Raw genomic sequence first — 10,131 nt, forward strand, 5'->3', positions numbered from 1 at the left:
AGAGATAAAATTTAAATAAGGGATTATATCAAAATAAGAAAGTAAATAAGAGATTTTATCAAAATAGGAGATGTGCTTTTGACGGAAAAACTTGAAACTTTTCTTATTATTTTAGTATATAAGGGATTTAGAAAGATTTACAAAGGTTACATTTATACTAAGCTATCATCCTAAACTAATGCTAACTAACAGCTAGAAACTTAGCTAATAGAAGGAGAGTTTGGAGTCAAATCTTGACCCATTTAACTCGTGTAGAACGGTTGAGGGAGAGGAGGACTTGACTCGGTTTGTGTTGCTTGAGACGATATCATATCTATAAACTGCTCCCGCAAGATGGACGGTCGGAAACTAAGTCCAATCTTGAAAGTTTTAAGTCATTTGAACAATTAAATTAAGTTTTAGGGAAAAAAAAACTGATTTAAGAGTTCATTTGGTTTTATTTTAGGTAAGAAGATACAAAATAGAACGTTTATGAAAAAGTATATGTGAAAGAGTAAAGTTCGTATATGAAAAAACAATTAGTGTTAATAATAGTAATATTAAAACTAACAATGTTATTAATAATATTATTATTAATTAATATTCATATTCATATTATTAATAATATTAGTAATAGTATTAAGTATATTAATATGAATATCTATCTATTCAATTTAGTTAAAAGGCTACTTAACATATTTAATTTTATTCTACATGTCATTTTTCTGTTGGTTAATATTAACTAATCTACACAAATATAATTAAAGCCTACATATAACAAATTAATTAACCACATCACATACTCTAAATCCCTCTCATAACTTATTGAACAAATTATTGTGAAAAAAATAATAATTCAAAGTTTAAGCAAATTAATAATTGTCCATTGTTAATGGCATAAATGCCAAAGAATTCCAAAGAGGAAAGATGGAAATAAATTGCTATAAAATTTTGAATTATCGTCTTTTGACATGGATTCTTGAATGTTAGAGTAACCACTATTATTTCTCCATTTCTATAAATTTTTGATTTTTACTCCATGATTTGTACTTCACATATGCATATTTCAATTTTTTGAGTGGTCATTTCATGAAACCGCTTGAGACACTTTATTTTTTTTGGTAAATATCACATCCTTCACAACCAATTAGTTTGTTTTATTGATTATTGCATTTACATATATATTATACTTTGTAGTTAATTTAATAGACTCTACACTATATATATAATGGATGATTGTTTTTTTTTTTTTTTTTTTTGCAGATTGTTAGGGGTACTTTAACTCAAGATTAAGTTATTCAACCAATTTTATAAATTTGATAAACCATTTACGCGTTTGGTATATCATATATATGTAAGAAATTGAGCGTTTTGCTTTATAGGAGTATACAAGTATATTATAGATCATTGGCTTACGTCTTAGTTTATTTAAAGTATATTTTAGTTTTTTGAATTTCTTATTAATTTAATACTTCGTATGTAATTTTTCATACTTCTAAATATTATTTAAGATACTTTTCAATTGTTGCACATTCCATTTGCAAACAAATGTAAGAATGTACAATTTATGTATAAACATCCTTTTCATTTCCTTCCATTTTGTCTAACCAATCAAGGTCATTGTCTTATGTGTATTTTTCCGTTTTATAAAGAGGTCAAAAGTGTATGCAATCCTATAATGTGTAGTTTACGTACATTTTGCTTTGTTAACTCGAGACACATAAATTGACAACAACAGATAGAGTACAGACTTTATCCTTTATTAATATACAAAAAGGAAAGTCAGTTTCATTTATATTTCTCATTACATATAAATAGTGAATGTTTTTTCTTTATAAAAACGAAGTGGCATGTGATACGTGCATTTTATATAGTCTTTCTAGGTTTCTTATGCACGTATTTCTATGCGGTTCTCGTAGTTTTATGCTACGAAATGCCCTGAATATTCTACTTTGGTTTGTTTGGCTTTAATTGCAGGAATGGACCTAAAAGTAGCGGAATTGAGCCTAGAACTGTCCTTTTAGCTTGCATTTAGAGGATGAGTGGATTTGGAGCGGAAACGCTGCTGCCTTGGGACGCGTGAAGTCATTTCGGAAGCTAAATCAACGAGTCATGGCTGACTTCAGTGGCATATCCTTCGATCGAGATGTTTTGCTGACCATAGTCTTCGATCAGACGCTTTTGAAGGATGAAAAGGCTCGATCGAATAGATTCTTTGTTCGATCGAGAGGAAATATTTAGGAGTTCCTTGATCGAGTTGTCTGTTCACTCGATCAAGTTGTTTTTTCTGGATTTTGTTCGATCGAGTATTTGCAAATCGCTCGATCGAATAGCTTGCTGATAGGTGCGAGATTTTATTTCGTGTTTTAATATTTTAGGTCGAATAAATATCTCCCCTATATAACGAGAGAAATGATTAGGTTTTACCTATCTTTTATTCAGCATTAGTCAGACGTTACTTCCTCTTTTCCGGATCAAATTCTTTGTAACCTTTCTTCTCTCTTTTATTAATTCTCTTTTGCTTATTTCTTCCTCATGCTTGTTCTTGCCTTATTTCTCGTACTTGTTTTATTTACTATTATTCTTAGCTAATTATTGAATGCTAGGATTAGGGGAGCCATGGTAGTATAGCGATGATGCGATAGTTGGTTTAGGAGATTTAATGTGAGAATTGTTTCATTAACAATATAAATATAATCGTTTGGTTGAATGCATGCAACTGAATGAGTTAATCTAGGTAAGTTCGGACCTAGATCGAAATATTAGAATGAATAGACTTGTTATGAGCAATAGACTACACTAGTGAGGGTGAAAGGTAAGCTAGTTGTATTTTAGAGCGGATAGCGGACCGAAAGGACATTTCCTTTACCCTTCTCACATCAGACCGACTGACCTCATCTTTAGCTGATTTGTGTAATATCATGGTGAATTGACATCCTGGCATATTTCTCTTTATCTGATCAATTTTCTATTTCATCTCTTACTTTTATTAGTTTAGTTCAAATACTCAAACCCCTGTCTTGTGACCATAGATAGACTAGACAACAAGTAGATAGGCCTCCATGTGGATACGATACCCGACTTACCTCTACTGCATTAGTAGAGCCAGTTGGTTTTATTTTTGATAGGGTTACGACAGCCGTGTCAAATTTTGGCGCCGTTGCCGGGGAGGCAACTATTTTATTTACTTGTTTGTTTTTGTCTGTCTATAGTCTCAAGGAATTTATTCCTTGGGGCATTCTTATCTCTTTCCTTAAGTGTTGTTTTGATAAGTCCAACAAGTCCTACCTAGACATTCGAGGTAAAAGATCATCAAAGGGAAGGCTTGAGTACCTTTGATCTTCTACCTATTTGAATCTCAAATGGCTCAATTAGCTACCGAGATAGACTATAGGCATTCAGGGATGGTACTTGCTTTTTGTACCAAGAGCAGTTCTTCCTATGAAGGACCTGACCTGTCTATTGATGATGAAGACTTGTACGACTCGAAAATTGAAGAGGCTATTGAAAACGAAGCATTTCTCAAGCTCCTCACTACGGTTCAGCATCAAACACTAGATCGAACAGCCCACCTGGTTCGATCGAGTGAATTCTATGAGGCGGAATTCGATCGCGTAGAACTAACCACTCGATCGAACGTTTTGTATGAGGAAGACCTCGATCGAACACCCCACACTGTTCGATCGAGTACTGCTGAAGATAAGGACCTCGATCGAACACTCTGCCTTGTTCGATCCAGTGGATTGTATGAAGAAACTCCTCGATGGGGCACTATTCTTGCTCGATCGAATGCTCTGACCATGAACAGTGATGATTCGTTATTCTCGCCTATTTCGGATGACGATACGAATGAAGACAATGGTTATGGTGAATCCCCCATTTGGAAAGCTGAGCTGGATGCTCTTGAAGCTGCAATATATGAGACAGAACCCAAAACGGAGGGGAGCAAGGAAGTAGTTGAGTCACTGACTGTCATAGCGCGGTAGAGGTAATATACTCTTTTGCCAATGATTCCGACGTTAGGAGCGACCAACCCGGGGTAGTTACTGACAACTTCATTATTTTTGGCATTGCTGATAGTAAACTACCTCACGCGACTTCTGCTTTCTTTTGTGATGCACTCTCTCCTGTTTGGATAAATAAGCTAATAATGTTTCACCATATTTGTCACCGGAAATTTGTTAGGCTGAGACGGCACTTTTGTTTGCTTTCATATGCTCCTTTTCTATTTTGGTGCTACTTATGCTTTTGTGTAGCACATGCACAGATATACGATCGGCTCCTAAGAGCTTTGAGTTGCTTTAATTGCGCCTAACTGGAGCAACTGGATGAAGACAAAAAAAGGTCAAGCTGGGACCTGTCTAAAACTAGCTCTGTCCGGGAGGCAACTCGGAGTTTCAGCTTTTTAGCTGTTCTTCGAACATTTTTGTTCTGTTGTGTGTAATAATTGGTTGTCGAACCATAGACTCTGAAAGATCTAGGCTTGGTTTTTGGTCGTATTTGTGGTTTTTATTCGCATCTTTTGCAGGTGTTTTACTGACGCCTAAGAGTTGCGCATTAGGGAGCTCTCGATCGAGCAGTATTCTACTCGATCGAGTGCTTGACTCCCTCAATCGAACGCTTAATTTCTTCGATCGAGCACCCACAGAAACTGTCATCTCGATCGAGTATTTGTTTTCCTCGATCGACCACTTTTGCAGCCTAATGTACTCGATCGAGTATTATCTCTTCTCGATCGAGTACCATCAAGTTCATGGTTTGATTTCGCTTCCAATGGCGTTGCTGTTAGCGACCTCCCATGTTGCTGGCTGGTTTGGGGACACTAGTAGAAAAACCCCCTACGGTGGCGGTTATAAATGACCTTTTGTGGCGGTTTTTAGAGATTTAGGGTCCGTCGTTTATCACGGCGTCGTATAAACTTTACGGCGGTTGTAGGCAGTTGTTGAACCGCCGCAATAGCTCTCCTGTAGTGGCGGTTGTTATACAAAACCGTCATTATAAACTTATATAATACGACGGTTGTTAGACAAGAACCGCCACTGTAACTCATCTATAGTGGCGGTCATCTATTGAAAACCGCCACCATAGGTATTCAATAATTAACATTCCACCACAACCCGCCACTAGATATTCTCTATAACGTCGGTTGTTAAAGAACCGCCACTAAAGATAATTATGACGTCGGTTGTTAGTAATGAACCGCCACTAAAGATGAATTAATAGTGGCTTTTCTTACCTAAGAACTGCCACCATAGATATTTTTTTTAAAAAAAAATAAAATAAAATTATTTGCTACCAAAATTTCGGCAAAAATGTAGACATTGATTTGATAAGCCAAATAGCGAAATAAACAAACAATACATACAAAAGAATGTCAACCAACGAACTTGCATATCATCCGGCACAACAATAATGTCGATGTTCAAAATTATACATCCAAGTGTATAAATAATCACATACATGCCGTCTCAGTGAATAAACTAATCTAACATTTCATGTTCTCTAAACATTCAATACCCCCACACGTCTTTATCTTTCATTTCGTCAATCAACATAGTTGAATCTGCAATAATACATTTAGCAAACCAATAGTTAAAAAAACACCATACATATGACTAAAATCAACACAAGACACTATAGAACACTCACAGGTTTGATCGAAAGCTTTTGCATGAGTGAGACAAAACCAGCGCAAGTAATAACTAATAAGACCTTAAAACATCAGTACCTAGGTTTGCCAGAGGGTTGAAAGCTCAGGGTATCATCTGAATTGGTAGGCGCGTTGTTCATTGTATTCAACCGAGTAATGTGTAATGTTGAGGCAAGTATGGTAGACAAGATAATGGGTGGAAGTCTGGGTGCCGCTGCATCTGTGTACGCCGATTTTGCTGGAATTTTTGTAAAGCAGGGACCTGACCATTTAAGAGAAAGAGGCACACGTTAACATACAGCACCAGTGCCTCAAAGGAGCAGGTTAAGACTGTTCCGATTGATGGATGAAAATTACATCAAAGTTGTATTACGTGACTAACTTCACAATAAAAAGAAGTGCTGTCAATTTAATAACCCATCTTATTAAGAGCCTAACAAATGTGAGGCTTGGTTCCATTCGAAAGAGAAGCAAAATAGAGGAAATATGACATTAGGAATAAGTAAGAGTGTAGGATTACATTACCCATCCTCCTCATACATGAAATTCCCTTTATTAAGGGGATAGATGCACAAAGTAGATTCAACAAACAAAATTGGACATCCTAGTAGAGAATGATGAGTAGCAAGTAAGCAGGAAGGTACAAAAATAAAACAATGGTTGGCTGCAGAAAAATTACAGGAAACTGGTTTATTTGCCAAGTAACTCGTCAACATCCTTACAACATATAAGCATCAACCAGGATTGTACAAATTCCAATAAAACAAGAGAAATGATAATTTAACTTCATGGCATAAGGCTTCTAGCTAAAAAGCAAAATAAAATCATCTACCTCAAATCTGTTCCAGAAATACATTATAAGATGTTGCACAAACGCTGCAGTAGTAGATAAAGCCATTTATGAAAAACCTACACACGAAAAATATACAAAAGGGTCATAAAACATATTATTTGAACTAAAGCAACACTGAAATAAGTCCCAGGACAATAAAACGACCGCATATAAGGCAAAACGTCATACCATTAGCATAGGAAAAGAAGTAAATGTGAAAAACCAGGAAATATAGCAAGAAGAATTCATTGAAATTGGTGTACGAACACTACAACTGCAAGGAAATTCCAAGTATCAAATATGCGAAGCAGCGCACACATCTTAAATCTTAAAAAAATTGAGAAGACTGGTAAAAATAGCATTTCACTAACCTAGTAAGGGTAAAAAACTCACAAAGCCGGACCAGTATCAACAACTTGAAAGCCAGTAGTTAATTATCATAAAATTCGAACACAAAAAAGAGAATGCCCACCTATCATCAATACCAATTACTACAAAATTATGATAACAAGAAAGTTAACTTCCAGAAATGGGCAGTAACATGAAGAAGTAACAAGAATTATTTCGAGTATGGAGTTTGGGCAATACAACTAGAAAAGGAGCATAAAACAAACCTCTAATAACCTCTTCAGCTTCAAGCAAAAATCTGGAATTACCAAAAGAAACACTTCGGTGGTGTTGATCAAAATTATTCACAAGAAACAAATTAATAAAAACAGAATCAATAAAAATTACTCTACTAACTTAGCAAACAAAGATAAATCAATGACTAGAGTGTAGCGTTCGAATGGGGGAATGGTCAGCGTTTGAAGGTAGCTTCGTTCCACGGTAGACCGGTGTTCAGAGTGAAGGTCGAATTGGTGAATGCAAACAAACAAAGGGAGCCATATGCTGAAGGCTGAGAACCACCAACATCAGCGTCTAATTTAACCCCATCCCTAAAAAATTATAATACACAAGAAAATTCAAACTGAAAATTTGGCGAAAGAAGACAGTCGAGCCCATGAGCACGTTAACTGAACTAAGACAATCAGACAAATAGATAAAACTGCACAAAGCTTCTTTCAAGTAAAGCCTAGTGCATTGCTAATGCCATGTAACAAAAACAACATGAAAGACATACAAACATAAACAGAACACCTTGTCATTCAATAGGACAAAGTCTGCTGTCTAGTGCATTGTCTGCTGCCAGCTGAACATGCGACCACATTCGTGATTGGGTGCTTGGAACTCCTAAGGTCGGTGCTAAATTATACCTCCGTAATTCCATATTCGGCCTTTTGGATAGTTATAATTATTCAGATTTCCGCTGTTTCTATCCTTAATGTGTAAGAGTTTACCGTATTAATCTTAATTATTGATGGCAGGGAACTTTTGTCTCTATGGGTGTGTACTCTGATGGATCATACAATGTACCTCCCGGAATCATCTACTCTTTCCCCGTCACCTGCAAAGATGCAGAATGGAAAATTGTTCAAGGTAATAGTTTGGAAGTGCATTATTGAACTCTCCCAATATCTTCCCGTCTTGGATAGTATTTGGAAACACGAAATCCATACTAATATCGTTGCATAAAATTTCTTATGGTGACCAAAATGTCTCATCAATAATCGGAAGTTCATCCATTTCTTTGTGATCAAGGACCCTATGGTCACAGCAAAGGTTCCAGAATACAGTTGATCATAGTATAGATCTCGGTCTCAATAACTTAAGTTTTCTAGCTCTAACAATCTAAGCTTGCTAAATGCAATCCATATGCGGTAAAGTCTAGTAGCAATGATCTTTACTAGTATAAATTAGAGCAGAACAAAGCAAAATTAGAGGAGAAACACACTAAAATGATACCAATTCAGCAGGAAATGAATGAAAAATAGGACAATTTACAGGGAAAAAAAATGATACGCCATTGCCATCTTGGACAACTAAGCATGATTCTGAAATTGAATAACTTTAAATTCCCCAAGTGACAACTAATAGCATGATAAAATCAATTAGACTCGGATTTAGGGTTTGTAATTTGGGGAAAACCAATACGAGACATTGCAATCGAAATTAAACGACAAATACCAGACAATTGATGTTTAATATTAAGAGATGTTAAACATCAAAACCCTAATTAATGGATTTCCTTCCATACAACTTTAAAACTATGATTAAGGAAGTATGAGAGTAGAGAGTTGTACCCATTAAGTTACTGGTGGTCATCGATGGCGGCACGACAGTAGCTGAAGCGGGACTCTCAACGGTGACATTAATGAACAGCGAGAGGGCGACATTAAGGTTGCTTCATTCGAAAACTGAATTGAGTTCGTAACCTTACAGGAAATAGGAAATGGTGGCGGACAACGGTGGCGTTGGACAGAGAACAGTGGACAGCGACGTAGAGTAATGATGATTAAGGGTTTGGCGGTAGGGGGAAGATGAAGACGAAGGAAATTGTAAATGATCTTGAATTCCCGATCAGTTAATAACTATGGAATTCTAAAGGGTTTTGATACACCAAGAAAAAAAGGGATTTTACTTTTTTGTGTGTACTCGGTTGTCATTAAAACCGTCATAAAAACATATAATGGTGGTTTTTTATTAAAAAGTATTGTCACTTATTATTACCTTTAACGTCGCTATTTACGTCGGTTGTTAATAGAACCGCCACAATTGACTTATAGTGGCGTTTTCTATATGAAACCGCCATAATAACTTCTACTATCACGTCGGTTCTTAATTTAAACCGCCACAATAGACCTCCTACAGCATGAAAAATTCGCTCCCGCCAATTTTTTGGGCTTTTTGCGTCGGTTCTATTAGAACTGCCACGATAAAGGCGTCACGATAGGGACTTTTTCTACTAGTGGGAGGTCCCTACTTCGCGTATTTTTGTAAGTTTTTGGCAGCTCCATTCTTCTTTTTAGTTTGCATTTCCTTTCCTTAACTTGTTTTTGGGTACAATGGCGGCATTTTACAGTTTAGTTTGGGGAGGTTATGAATCCATATCTGTGTCTGCATAGTGTTCTTATTGCATTTCAGTTTGCACGTTTATTTTCGCATGCCTTGTTGTTTTTATTTCCAAAAATATATCAAAAGAATTTAAAACATTCACGTTTATTTTTGCATTTAGGTCGAGTCGGAACGTTAGATTTAATGATGAAATTGCACTATTATTTGTCCTTTTACTTAAGCCTTGCATTAAACTGTTATCTTTTAGCCTTGTCTTATTGCATATCTACGAGTTAATGTTAAAATTTAGCTAAACGAATAGGCTTGACCTGAAAATTTTGGCAAACTACTTATAATTTCTAAGATATAAGAGCCTTATAAACTGGTGTCATTTGTGACCAGTTTCATGTAGGATTGTGAGTAGTTACTCCTTGCATAACATGTTCTTTAATTTGCACGTATATGATATTCAATTGCTTTTTGCCTACATACATTAGTGGTTGGTGACACATGCAGGGAGGCGCTTACATTTCCCCTTTCTTTCATTTCTACCCATTTAACTCCACTTTAACCAAATTTGTCTTTCGACCCTTAACTACATCCAAATTTAGCCTGCCTTGTCAAGCTAGTTAGTGTATGTTTTGTGATATATAATTTATTTTGCCAAGTTTGGTCCGTATTTGATCATTGGGAGTTGGTAATTTATGGAGGAAGAGGATGATGATAAAAAAAAATT

The 10,131-nt window shown here is 35.8% G+C and overlaps 1 long non-coding RNA gene across 9 annotated transcripts; it reads right to left on the reverse strand.

Annotated features, from left to right (window-relative positions):
- Positions 1 to 5,348: 5,348 nt before the first annotated feature.
- Positions 5,349 to 8,993, reverse strand: LOC141596042 (uncharacterized). 9 transcript variants are annotated; one of them, XR_012522376.1, is made up of 8 exons: positions 8,645 to 8,993; positions 7,802 to 7,908; positions 7,076 to 7,399; positions 6,833 to 6,952; positions 6,651 to 6,735; positions 6,462 to 6,538; positions 5,708 to 5,891; positions 5,349 to 5,542 (listed from the first exon to the last, which is right to left on the reverse strand). It is a non-coding gene; the product is annotated as an uncharacterized LOC141596042 (long non-coding RNA). The 9 variants fall into 9 exon arrangements; XR_012522380.1 differs by having other exon boundaries at positions 6,833 to 6,933; positions 7,076 to 7,107; positions 7,602 to 7,908; XR_012522378.1 differs by having other exon boundaries at positions 7,076 to 7,107; positions 7,602 to 7,908.
- Positions 8,994 to 10,131: the final 1,138 nt, after the last annotated feature.

Source organism: Silene latifolia, chromosome 8 (genome assembly GCF_048544455.1).
Source record: "Silene latifolia isolate original U9 population chromosome 8, ASM4854445v1, whole genome shotgun sequence".
NCBI classification, from domain to species: Eukaryota; Viridiplantae; Streptophyta; class Magnoliopsida; order Caryophyllales; family Caryophyllaceae; genus Silene; species Silene latifolia.